The sequence below is a fragment of the Nothobranchius furzeri genome, chromosome 12, assembly GCF_043380555.1.
Source record: "Nothobranchius furzeri strain GRZ-AD chromosome 12, NfurGRZ-RIMD1, whole genome shotgun sequence".
Taxonomy (NCBI): Eukaryota; Metazoa; Chordata; class Actinopteri; order Cyprinodontiformes; family Nothobranchiidae; genus Nothobranchius; species Nothobranchius furzeri.
This window is the reverse complement of record NC_091752.1, coordinates 31,873,343-31,884,057: the sequence shown is the minus strand read 5'-3', so window position 1 is coordinate 31,884,057 and position 10,715 is coordinate 31,873,343. Positions and strand designations below refer to the sequence as shown.

The window sequence follows — 10,715 nt, the reverse complement described above, 5'->3', positions numbered from 1 at the left end:
AGAGGAGCCCCAGGCAGCAGCTCTATGCTACAGTCAAAAGGCCTGTGTGGAGGAAGAGAAGTAGCTCTGTCCTTACTAAATACCTGTGCGAGGTCGTGATACTCCTGGGGTACATTAGACAGGTCAATCTTCTCGGCTGATGGCGGTCTAAAAGCGCTGATGTTAGGAGGGGCTGCTCCGAGGCAGGACTGGGAGCATCTCGGGCTCCACCCCTCCACTCTTCCCGTCTCCCAGTTCACCTGGGGATTGTGGCGGAGGAGCCAAGGGTGACCGAGCACTACTGCAGTCTGTAGGGAGGGAAAAATAAAAAACTCTATTTCCTCCACATGATTTCCCGACACCCTGAGTTTTACCGGGACAGTCCGATGCGTGATGGTGGTTAAGCTGCGTCCATCCAGAGCCGCCACCGCGAGTAGAGTGGAGAGCCGGGTCGTGGGAATTCCCCACTGACGTACTCGTTCTGTGTCAATCAAAGATTGTTCACAACCTGAATCCAACAAAGCATCAACCGGAAACCGTTTAGCATTAGCATACAACATACAAGGTAACACACTGCGGGACCCCTTAGAGTTCTGACTGCCCACCAGTAGTCCCGACATTACCGGTGGGCACGCCCCTTTTACCAGAACCGGGCAGGCTTTGGCAAAATGCCCAGACCCCCCACAGTACATGCAAAGACCTGACCTCATGCGATGTTCACGTTCCTCCTTGCTGAGTTTGGTCTTTCCTAATTGCATGGGTTCCTCCGAGGGAAGACTCTCCGAGGAATGACTTACTGACCCAGTTGCCGGTGTGGGTGTGGGCACGTGAAGCTCCCGGTGCCTCTTGTCGAGGGAGATGGCCAGCTTGATCAGCCCCTCCAGGGACTGAGGTTCCGGGCACATGGCGAGCTGGTTCCTGATGCGGCTGTTTAGAGCCTCCGTAAAGGCGGCGATGAGGGCCTCCTCGTTCCAGGCGGATCGAGCCGCCAGAGTACGAAAATCCAGGGTCATCTCTGCCACCGTCCTCTGCCCCTGTGACAGCGTCCACAGCCTCCTGCTTATGTCCATAGGGGATATGTCAGAGCCAAAATTCAACTTAAATTCGGCCAGGAAAACGTCCAAGGGGCCTGCCAAAAAGGCAGGGTTGTGGCTCTTAGCTTCTGCCCACCTTAATGCTTTTCCTCGTAGCAGTCCAACAATATAAGAAATGCGACTTACATCAGTGTGGAAGGCTCCAGGAGACCGTGCAAACGCCAACTGACACTGGAGGAGAAAACTGTGGCACTCCTCGAACTCTCCACTGTACGTCTGAGCAGGAGGCGCAGGGGCGGTGTGGTAATAGGCGGGTTCCGCGGCCGCGGCCCCTTCAGTATTGAGCTCAGGAACGGCGAGTTTTCCTTGGGAGGTGGTGGCTCTCTCCTGAGAGGGGTCCTGAGCCTGGAGCTGGGTCAAGCCCTGTTGAAGTTGACGGATCATGGCCTCCAGCTGTTGAGATCGTTGGTTAACAATCTGGAGGTGTTCCAATAAGACCGGCAGGGCCTGTTCCTGCTGAGTTAACCTAGAACTGAAATCGGTGAGTGATGATTCCGTGGGGTTAGCGTTTTGGCTGGATGATTCTGTCATGTTCCTGGGAAGGTGTTTAACCCACGACATGAAGAACCATCACAGGACAAAGGCAGAAAGTTCAAACAATGATTTATTAACCCTAACTAAAAGTGTCCTGGAGATATCCAAGTGTGAAGTAGTCGGCAAGAGTCCAAAGCCAGCAGGGAGGGCAAACGGTGTGACGGGGTACGTCCAGGAGAGGGAGCCATATGATGGCGGCAGAGGGCAAGTGAAGCTAGAGGAGAGGTGAACCTTGAGTGTGTAATCCAGGCGGGTTATGGTGACTTCCAGGTAGGTACATCCATCTGTGGTTCAGCGATTCCAAGTATCCTGAAGATGAAACAGACTTGAGTCCAAACACCAAAAAATCCAAGCACAAAAAAACCCCAGATAAATCCAAAAACTGTGACAGCACAAATGTCTGAGCAGAGACCAAGTAAAACCTAGTACTGAGTGGCAAGATTCTACCGTGAGTAGTTAATCATCCAGCGATGTGAAGTGGTTCCCTCTCCTCTTAAATAGAGCTCTGCTGCGGTTGATTAGAGGATCTGCAGCTGCCGCTGATCGGTAATGCCCCACAGCTGGTGAGTGCCCTCTCCTGGAATGACAGTCTTACAAAGATGTTGTGGAGAAGAGGGAGTACTCACCCCGTCACACAACAGAGAGTTTTGATTTCAAACATGTAAATTGATTTTTTTTTATTTGGAAGTCTGCTAGGTAAAAACTGAAAGTTTCATGTTTCTGAATAAATGTTTGATGTTACAAAATGAGTAGTAAATGTACAAAATAATAGTTTGATTTTACAAAATAAAAAATGCATGTACAAAATGAAATGTTCCTGTTACAAAACAAGAAATACAAGTACAAATAGAGAATTACAAGTTAGAAAACTAAAGTTACAAGTTATGAATCCAAAGTTACATGTCATGAAACATGTTCCAAGTTACAAAACTTGGTACAAGTGACATTGAATAATGTCCCAATCCTAGCTCCATAGACTATGGTCCCATATGCACCTGCTCTAGGCACTGTCAGGTTAATGACTGGATGCAATCAAGTTTCCTTCAGTTAAACAAAGACAAGACTGAAGGTATTGTCTTTGGAAATAAGGACAGGACAGAAGCTATTTCTCAACTTAGCTCCAAAGGAATAAAGACAACGACTCAGGTTAGAAATCTTGGTGTTACCATTGATTCAGACCTGAGCTTCACTGTTCACTTTAAAGCCATAACTAGATCAGCGTTTTATCATCTCGATCAATTAGCAAGACTCAGAGGTCTCATGTCAAAACAAGACCTAGAGAAACACATTCATGCGTTCATCTACAGCAGGCTGGACTATTGCAATGGTCTTAACTGGTTTTCCCAAAACAGCTGTAAAACACATGCAGTTTATTCAGAATGCTGCTGCTAGAGTCCTAACAAAAACCAAAAGAACTACAGTACAAAATTCTACACAGAGTACACTATACAGGTCATCGGATGTTCAGGATGGGGTTTGTGTCGTCTGACACCTGTACACACTGCACAAACAACAATCCTGACAATTACATTCATGCACTGTGGTCCTGCCCACCTGTCCAGGAATTTTGGGGTGGAGTATGTGAGGATCTGTCAAAATGTCTGAAATGTCATATCCCAACTTCCCCCTCTCTTTGTTTACTGGGAAACCTGGATGATGTCCCGACTGCAACATCTTTGGTTCACGTGGTTCTGACTGCCATATGCATCGCTAAGAAAACTATCCTCTTGAATTGGAAAAATAAAGAAACTCTCTGCATTAACCAGTATAGAAACCTTTTGTTAGATCATATTGCACTTGATATAGCCTCTGCTTCCACGTCAGATGAATCTCTCTGGGCTCCTTTGATCGGTTCCATCACATAGCTGTTTATGTTGTTTATGTTGTTTATGTGCTTAGCAGACGCTTTTACCCAAAGCGACTTACAATTTTTTTTTTTACCTATAGGGCATGTTGTGATCTGTGGGGGAAACCAGAGTACCCGGAGAAAACCCACGCATGCATGGGGAGAACACGCAACTCCACGCAGAAAGGCGAGTTTGGAACCTGCGACCTTCGTGCTGCGAGGCAACAGTGCTAACCACTGCGCCACCATGCAGCCCAATGGTGCATAGCGAGGGTGGGGGGCCGCTGATGTTGTCCTGCGGGATGATGTGGGGTGGGGGTGGGGGGGGTGGGGGGGGTCTGAGTTTGGAGTATCCGGATGTTCCCTGGAGGTGGGTTCACTGGGGCTGTCTGGGACTGGGGGGCCGTTGCCCCCCTCTGGAGGTGCTTGGGTTGCCTCGGGGGGTGGACTGCTGGCGGTTGTGAGTGGGGCCCCTTGGGGATCTTGGCGGCGGCCATGGGTCACTGCCTGGCGGCTGCAATGCCCCTGGGCGGGTCTGGGTGGGGGCCTGGGGGCTCGGGGTTTGGGGGTGGCCGGCCCCGTGTGGGGATCTGGGCGGGGCCTTGGGGGTCGGGTCCTGACATGTATGCTGCCGGGAAGAAGGCAGGGACACCCAGCAGTGCCTGGCTCGGGTTCGGGGGCCTCAGGTAGACCTTGGCTCCTCTGCCGTTCCATCACAGGGGAGGGGGAGGTCCAGGAGGGGGAGGACCCAACCTTACCTGGATGTCCCATGTCTTATATATTCTGGAAGATGTGCAAATGCAGGGGTGGGCATAGATATTCTGCTGGGGTGGGGCTGGGTTGGTGCCCTCAGACTCCGTGAGGCTCTGTAATGCTGCTGCTTTGGGCCCTGGCAGGATGGGCTGGGGTCTCCATGCCCTGGGTGGCAGTTTGACAACAGAGGTGCCTATTGGGGCCAGTAGGGGAGCTGGCTCCCTGGAGGGCTAAGCCCAACCAGCCATTCCTCCCCATCCCCGCATATTTCTCTCCTCCTGCTCCCTCACATCATCACACAAACATACACATAGGACCTTTGGGTGTAGGCAAGTCAGGGAGTGCGGGTATGGACCCCATTTCCGCATTCCTGTGGAAACCTGCCCCCCAATTTTATTTGCACCTTATACACTTCCACCGACGACATTCCACACAAACACACACTTAGGGCCTTGGGAGTGAGCGCATTCAACGGCATTTGGCAGGGGGATATTTCAGCCTCCTCCCGAGTGCCGGTGCCCACTTCCAATTTTAAACCGCACTTAGACACTGATGGCTGAGGGTGTAAGTGGGGTGGTGCAGTGGCATCAGGTGGCATATGCTGGATGATGCCCGCACTGCCCACTCACCACAGCCATGGAATACACCTCATGATCACATAACACTATATTGGAGCAGCCGGAAGGAGACTAGGGGTCTTAGCCACCTCTGTTGTTGCTAGGCTTCCTGGGGCTGGAGGCTAGGAGGGAGATCTGGCCGTCTGGTTGGGGTCTGGGGTGGTGGGTTGCTGTGCTCAGCGTTGGGCGGGGGAGCCTGCTCATCAGCACCCCAGCAGAAAGGGTCAAACTCTGGTTACCGGTGATGGTTGTACCCAATGTGCAGCAGTACCGGGACCAGAGTGAATAGGGTGTGTATGGGGAGCATGAGTGGGTGTCCGGCGTGCATTTTTGTAAGTCTTGGGTTGTATGTGCATGTGTGAGAATGAGGGAGGGAGCGTGTGACTGTGTTTGTGTATGACTGTATATGTCAGGTGGGGCCGTTGGGTCCTCCCCTCTCCTGGAACTTCTCTTGATGATATAGATCTTTGTCCCCCCTCCCCCTGCCACACCTGGTGTGAGGGGTTGTGCCTTGGTCTGCCTGAGTGTTCGTGGCAACCGGGTCTGGGGGTTTAAGATTTTGGCATCTGCCTGATAGATCCCGGTGGCTGCCTGGTGGGGTCTGGGTCCCTGGGCTCTGCTGGGTCCCCGGCGGGGGTGGTCGCCCCTGGGTCCCGGGTCGCTGGGTCCCGGGCTCGGCCGGCTAGGGGGTGGGAGGCTGCGGGCGGGCCTGTGGGCTTGCCGCTGATATCTCCAGGGACTCTGCCGGCTGCTGGTTGTGGCCCCCCGGGGCGATCCTCTGTGCCTCTCGAGGGGGGCGGGGGCCTTCCTGGTTGCAGTCTCCTTGGGGTTCCTGCGTTCTGGGGCAGCGCCTGGATCTCTGGGACTTGGAGCTCCCCCCGTCTCCTGCGCATCTTTGGGGGGCGGATCTGTGGTCCCTCACACTCTCTGTTGGGCGCTCCTATAGAAAAACCTTAAATAAACAAGCGCGTGTACACACACAGGTGCTCACATGGTGCTCTCAAAAGTATGGGCTTGGGCACGTTAAACACAGGTCTTAAGACTATGGTGGGCACTTAATGCATTGTGATTTATTATCGTGATTCTTCAGTTAAGCAATATTGATTATATATATATTTTTTTCTTTTCATCAAGTTGATGCGGTGATAGGTAGATCTTGTTGTATTGTTGTTGTGTCCCTTTTTTGTGTCCCTTTGTTTTTTTTTGTCTTTTTTTCTGCAGGTCTAGAAGCAGACTCTTGTTCATTTTTGTTTATTTTTGTGGAACCCCCCCCCCCCCCCCCTCTCTCTCTCCCCACCTTTTCTTTTCCTTTCTCTTTCACCTCTGTCTCCGTGTCTGGTCGGAATTACAAAGCATTCAACAACAATAACAATAAAGTTTTAAGTAATCAGGCGTGACATTAAAAGAAAACGCTTTGATGCTCCACCTGAGAATAAATCTGTAAGGCTTGTCACCAGCATTCAGACATCAATTCTGCTTGCTTCACAGCCAGACAGGACACGTTAAAAAAAAAAAAAAAAAAAAAAAAAAGAACTGAGCACATCACCCATGTTCTTAAATCCCTACAAGGGTTACCAGTAAACTCAACTTCAAAGTGCTTCTACTAGTCCACAAATCTCTCAATGGCATGGGGCCAAAGAACATGTCAGATCTCCTTCCAGTATATACACCCAGCAGAGCTCTCAGATCCTTGGGAAACTGCCAGCTGGTAGAACCCCGGGTCAGAACCAAACAGGGTGAAGCTGCTTTTAATCACATGCTGCACACAGATGGAATCAGCATCCCTATGACTTCAAATGTGCCCCAGCTCTAGTGACTTTTAAATCAAAATTGAAAACTTCATGTATTTATCAGCCTTTGAATAAATGTTTCTTGTGCAGCACCTTCTGCACTGTAACTGCCACCGTTTTGACTATGTCTTTTATCTGTTTGTTGAATCTGAAATGAATATTTCTAGGTTTCATTTATTGTGTTTGCTGTTCTTGCTTCTGTAAAGCACTTTGAATTGAGTTTGTGTTTGAAATGTGCTATGCAAATAAAGCTGTCTTTCCTTGCCTAAATAGTTTGTAAGTGTCTGTGTCATGAAGCATCAAGTCAATGCTTGACCATATCTGAAACGTTGGTTCCCTCTAGTGGAAAACATACATATATGACATAAAATCTTATTTTGATTATGAACTATATCATAAAATGTACTATTATTTTTTCAATAAATATTGATATTTTCACTTTGAAATTCCTAATACAATTGTTGCATTATTTAGAGTATTTAGCATGTTTAACTCGTCAGTTAAAACTTCTTCACTATTTTACTGTAAGGAGAAATAGGATATACTTGTGTCAAATTATTCCCATATGATGTCATGATATTATCCCACTTTTTCTAACCTTTATCCATCAAGAGAAAAGAGATAAACAACAACTCTATTTCTGGTAGGAGCGTTTTTGCGTGTTTCGGTTCTGACCAGCAGAGAGCACTCTCTGCCCTTGCCTGAACCTGGAGGAGGCGATCTGATGCTGTGGTGAGTCATCTGAGCTGTCAGCACTCATTAGAGCGTCTCATTAAAGCCATGTCAGTAACACTCCATTAGCGGCAAAACGAACAGCTGCCCTGCCCGGAGGCCAAATCAACAAGTAAACTTTGTGAGCTTGAGCAGCCCATGGGTCAACCTGCAAAGCTGAACAAACATGTTTTTGTTTCTATTTTCTTCAACTTGTGAGTACATTTTGGTCATTAACTATGATCATGGCATGAAAGTTAAAGTCAGATGTTCATAAACCTTTTTCAAGTCCTGGATCCATCAACATCTTTGTAAAGCACACACACACACACACACACACACACACACACACACACACACACATATATATATATACATATATATATATATATATATATATATATATATATATATATATATATATATATATATATAGTGTTTTAAATGTTTCAATCTTGAAACTTCAGAAAAAAATAGTTTGAAAGAAAAACTGAACAATGAGAAGACCTCAGCAATATTGTATTGATAATAAGATAAAAGATAATATGTGTGCCATGCAAATGTGTTTTAGTCCAAAATTGAGAAAAAAATCTTCTTAAGTTACTCCATTACTCCACATAAGGACAGTAATGTGTAAAGTTGCCTTTGTGTTGATTTGAAATCAAAAATGTTTAAAATTAATCTATGAAAGTATTCTTTAAAGGTGTTGAACACTCATTTAATCAATGCATTGGTCTTTAGCAGAAACAAATGCCTTGTAGGTTGTTCTAGAGGGAGGGGCAAAAAACACTAGTGCACCATTTGTAGAAACTTTAAGGCCCAATCCCAATACTCGCACTCCCACCCTTGCGCTCTTTATTGTGCAAACTCGTCCAGGGGTGAGTGTGCGTAGGGTGTCCTGATTCCCATGTGTGGAAGGTGACCACGCCCCTTTTGCAGACTTGATCCGCACTTTGCCCAAGTCTGCATCAATACGGACCTCGGCGAAGGGTATTACCCACAACCCATTGCTGTGTGGGGATTTTGAGAAGAAGGTGGAGCAATGGCTCAAGTTCTTTTTCTGAAAACATGTATTTTCTAATGAAAGGAATTTATTTTTGATGAATGATATTTATTCACGCTCTGAATGCTTTAGACTAAGATTTAATGTGGACAGCAATGAATGAACAATTTAGTCAAATAACTGTTTGTCTAAAAGTTGTTAATGAAGATTTTTAAACAATTAGCACAAACGATGACCAGCATCACGACATGCGTTGTAGTTGGTGACGCAATGCTCCCTGTCCCAGTTCTGCACTTTTGTGTACTAGCCACTCGAAGTCTTACTGTGCACTTCCTCCAAGTGCACTTCACAGTAGACCATAGGGCACAGTGCAAGTATTGGGATTGGGCCTAGTCAGCCGCAGCTGAACTTCAGGTGGCAGGTTTTAAAGTCTAATTTCCTGATATCTGGACATCTCGGCTCTGAATGGAAAACAGCAACATGACTCTACCACTGACTTGCAACGTTGATGTTTCATCTCCACAAATAGCACAAGCCTGAAGGAGGTTTTCTGTATGATGGTGTTGCTAATGCTAACAGTTTGTATGAGCCGAGACGCGCTCAGCTCTCTCTTGGATGCTAAAACAACAACAGTCTTCCCTGGTGTGAGTCGAGATGGATGAGACCACGAATGTTAAGTGACAGTGTGATGTAGATTTGTCAGGATTTTCAAATCCTAGAGTTTCACCGTCTATTTTCTATCTGAAGCTAACGCAGTAGCAAGGTGTAGGAGAACATTTACATGTTCAGACTGCATGAAAACTCACAATGACAATTATAAATAGAAATTATCATAAAAAAGTGTTTTTCAGACTTCCACAACTTTAAATATTATTATTAGAAACTTGATATCATGTGTCTATTTGACAAACAGTCTTCAAATAACAAAGGTAAGATTTTAGTCTTTATGATAAAATGTCTCAGTAAGGTCTGCTGTAGGACTCTCACCACAGTCCCCATCACCTCCTTTAGCTTCTTGTGACCCAACACATGCTACACCCCACACAGGCACTTAGTTAGACCAAGATCTGAATAGTATTAGGGGTCAAAACCACAATATCCTCCCGTTTGTCTTCCTCCATTAATGGCCTATTTCGCTCACCGCCGATGGCAGTAAAGAGATAGCTGGGCTTTTATACCTTGTGACTGGATATATTAGCAGGTAATGTCCTTAAAGAGGATTAGTGGATGGAAAAGGGGGTAAAGAGATGGGGAGCAAGAGTGGCTGAAAGCGCCATGGGGATGGCATGGCTGCAAATAGGCAGGTGATAGCAGGGAGGACAGGAGAGCTTATGTTGCCTTATGCAGCCTCTGGCTATAGATGGGGGATTAGCAGCTGCTCTGCTGCCTGTTGAGACATATCTGTATAACTGCTGCCAACAAGAAACATACACTTTTTGAGCGAAAATACCATTTAACCTGCAAGTAAGAAAGATTTTGTTAGCGATGTCCAAAGGGTGCCAACTACAAGGAAGTAGTTTATGCAATCCTGGTGGTTAATGATTCTTTCTGAGCCTAAAGTGTCAGTTAGTCAAGAATGTGCCGGGGGTCGGGGTCAAGGGTGCAACAAACCAAACAAATTATCTTGTTTACTGTGTTCACCAGTTAACCTCCTGTCAACTCAATTGCATTCTTAAACAGGCACAGCAGTGTTTGGTGGTGACCTGTAGGAAATGGTTGCATATGTAAACAAAGATATTACTTTTGAGGTGAAAAGCGGAAGTTTCTGATGTAAAAACTTCTCAGATAATCACTCACATCTCCACCTAAAGTGGGACACGCTGATTCCCCCTAATGATGATAAAACTGGTAAAGAAAAAAGACTAATTGTTTTTTTCTGTTAATATGTGAAGCAATTTTAGGCAAGTTGCTACTTTGATTGACATGAGAGTCATTTGGCTGTCAGTGTGCTCATAATCCTCAACGTTTATTAATACTTATATGTTTTACATTGCACATGTGTCAAAGAAAGTGAAATAAGAATCACATTTTATGATCTAATGCTCAAAATCTGTCCACACAACATGTCTGGCTACTTCCATCAAACTAAATGGATCTTTCTGATGACCTAAGAGATTTTTTTTTCTGAAGCCCCCACATCTAAAGCCAACTGGTGGTGTCTAATAGCTTCCAGTCTTGACAATGGATGCACTGAAAGGGCTAAATTATTGCAAATAACTCACCTTTTGCATTGTTTTGTCCTGCCACGTACGTCCATAAAGACTCCAAACATGAAAAAAAAAAACTATAAATTAGATTTCCTTAACCCTTTAAGACCTGCCATAGAACAAGTTGGCCAGAACTTATATTTACATTTTTACATGCTGTGCTGTGTGCCATTTTTGGAGT

General features: G+C 46.2%; 1 long non-coding RNA gene across 1 annotated transcript; it reads right to left on the bottom strand.

Annotated features, from left to right (window-relative positions):
• Positions 1-1,659: 1,659 nt before the first annotated feature.
• On the bottom strand, positions 1,660-2,240 carry LOC139061985 (uncharacterized). The gene is made up of 2 exons (XR_011515596.1): positions 2,055-2,240; positions 1,660-1,916 (listed from the first exon to the last, which is right to left on the bottom strand). It is a non-coding gene; the product is annotated as an uncharacterized lncRNA (long non-coding RNA).
• Positions 2,241-10,715: the final 8,475 nt, after the last annotated feature.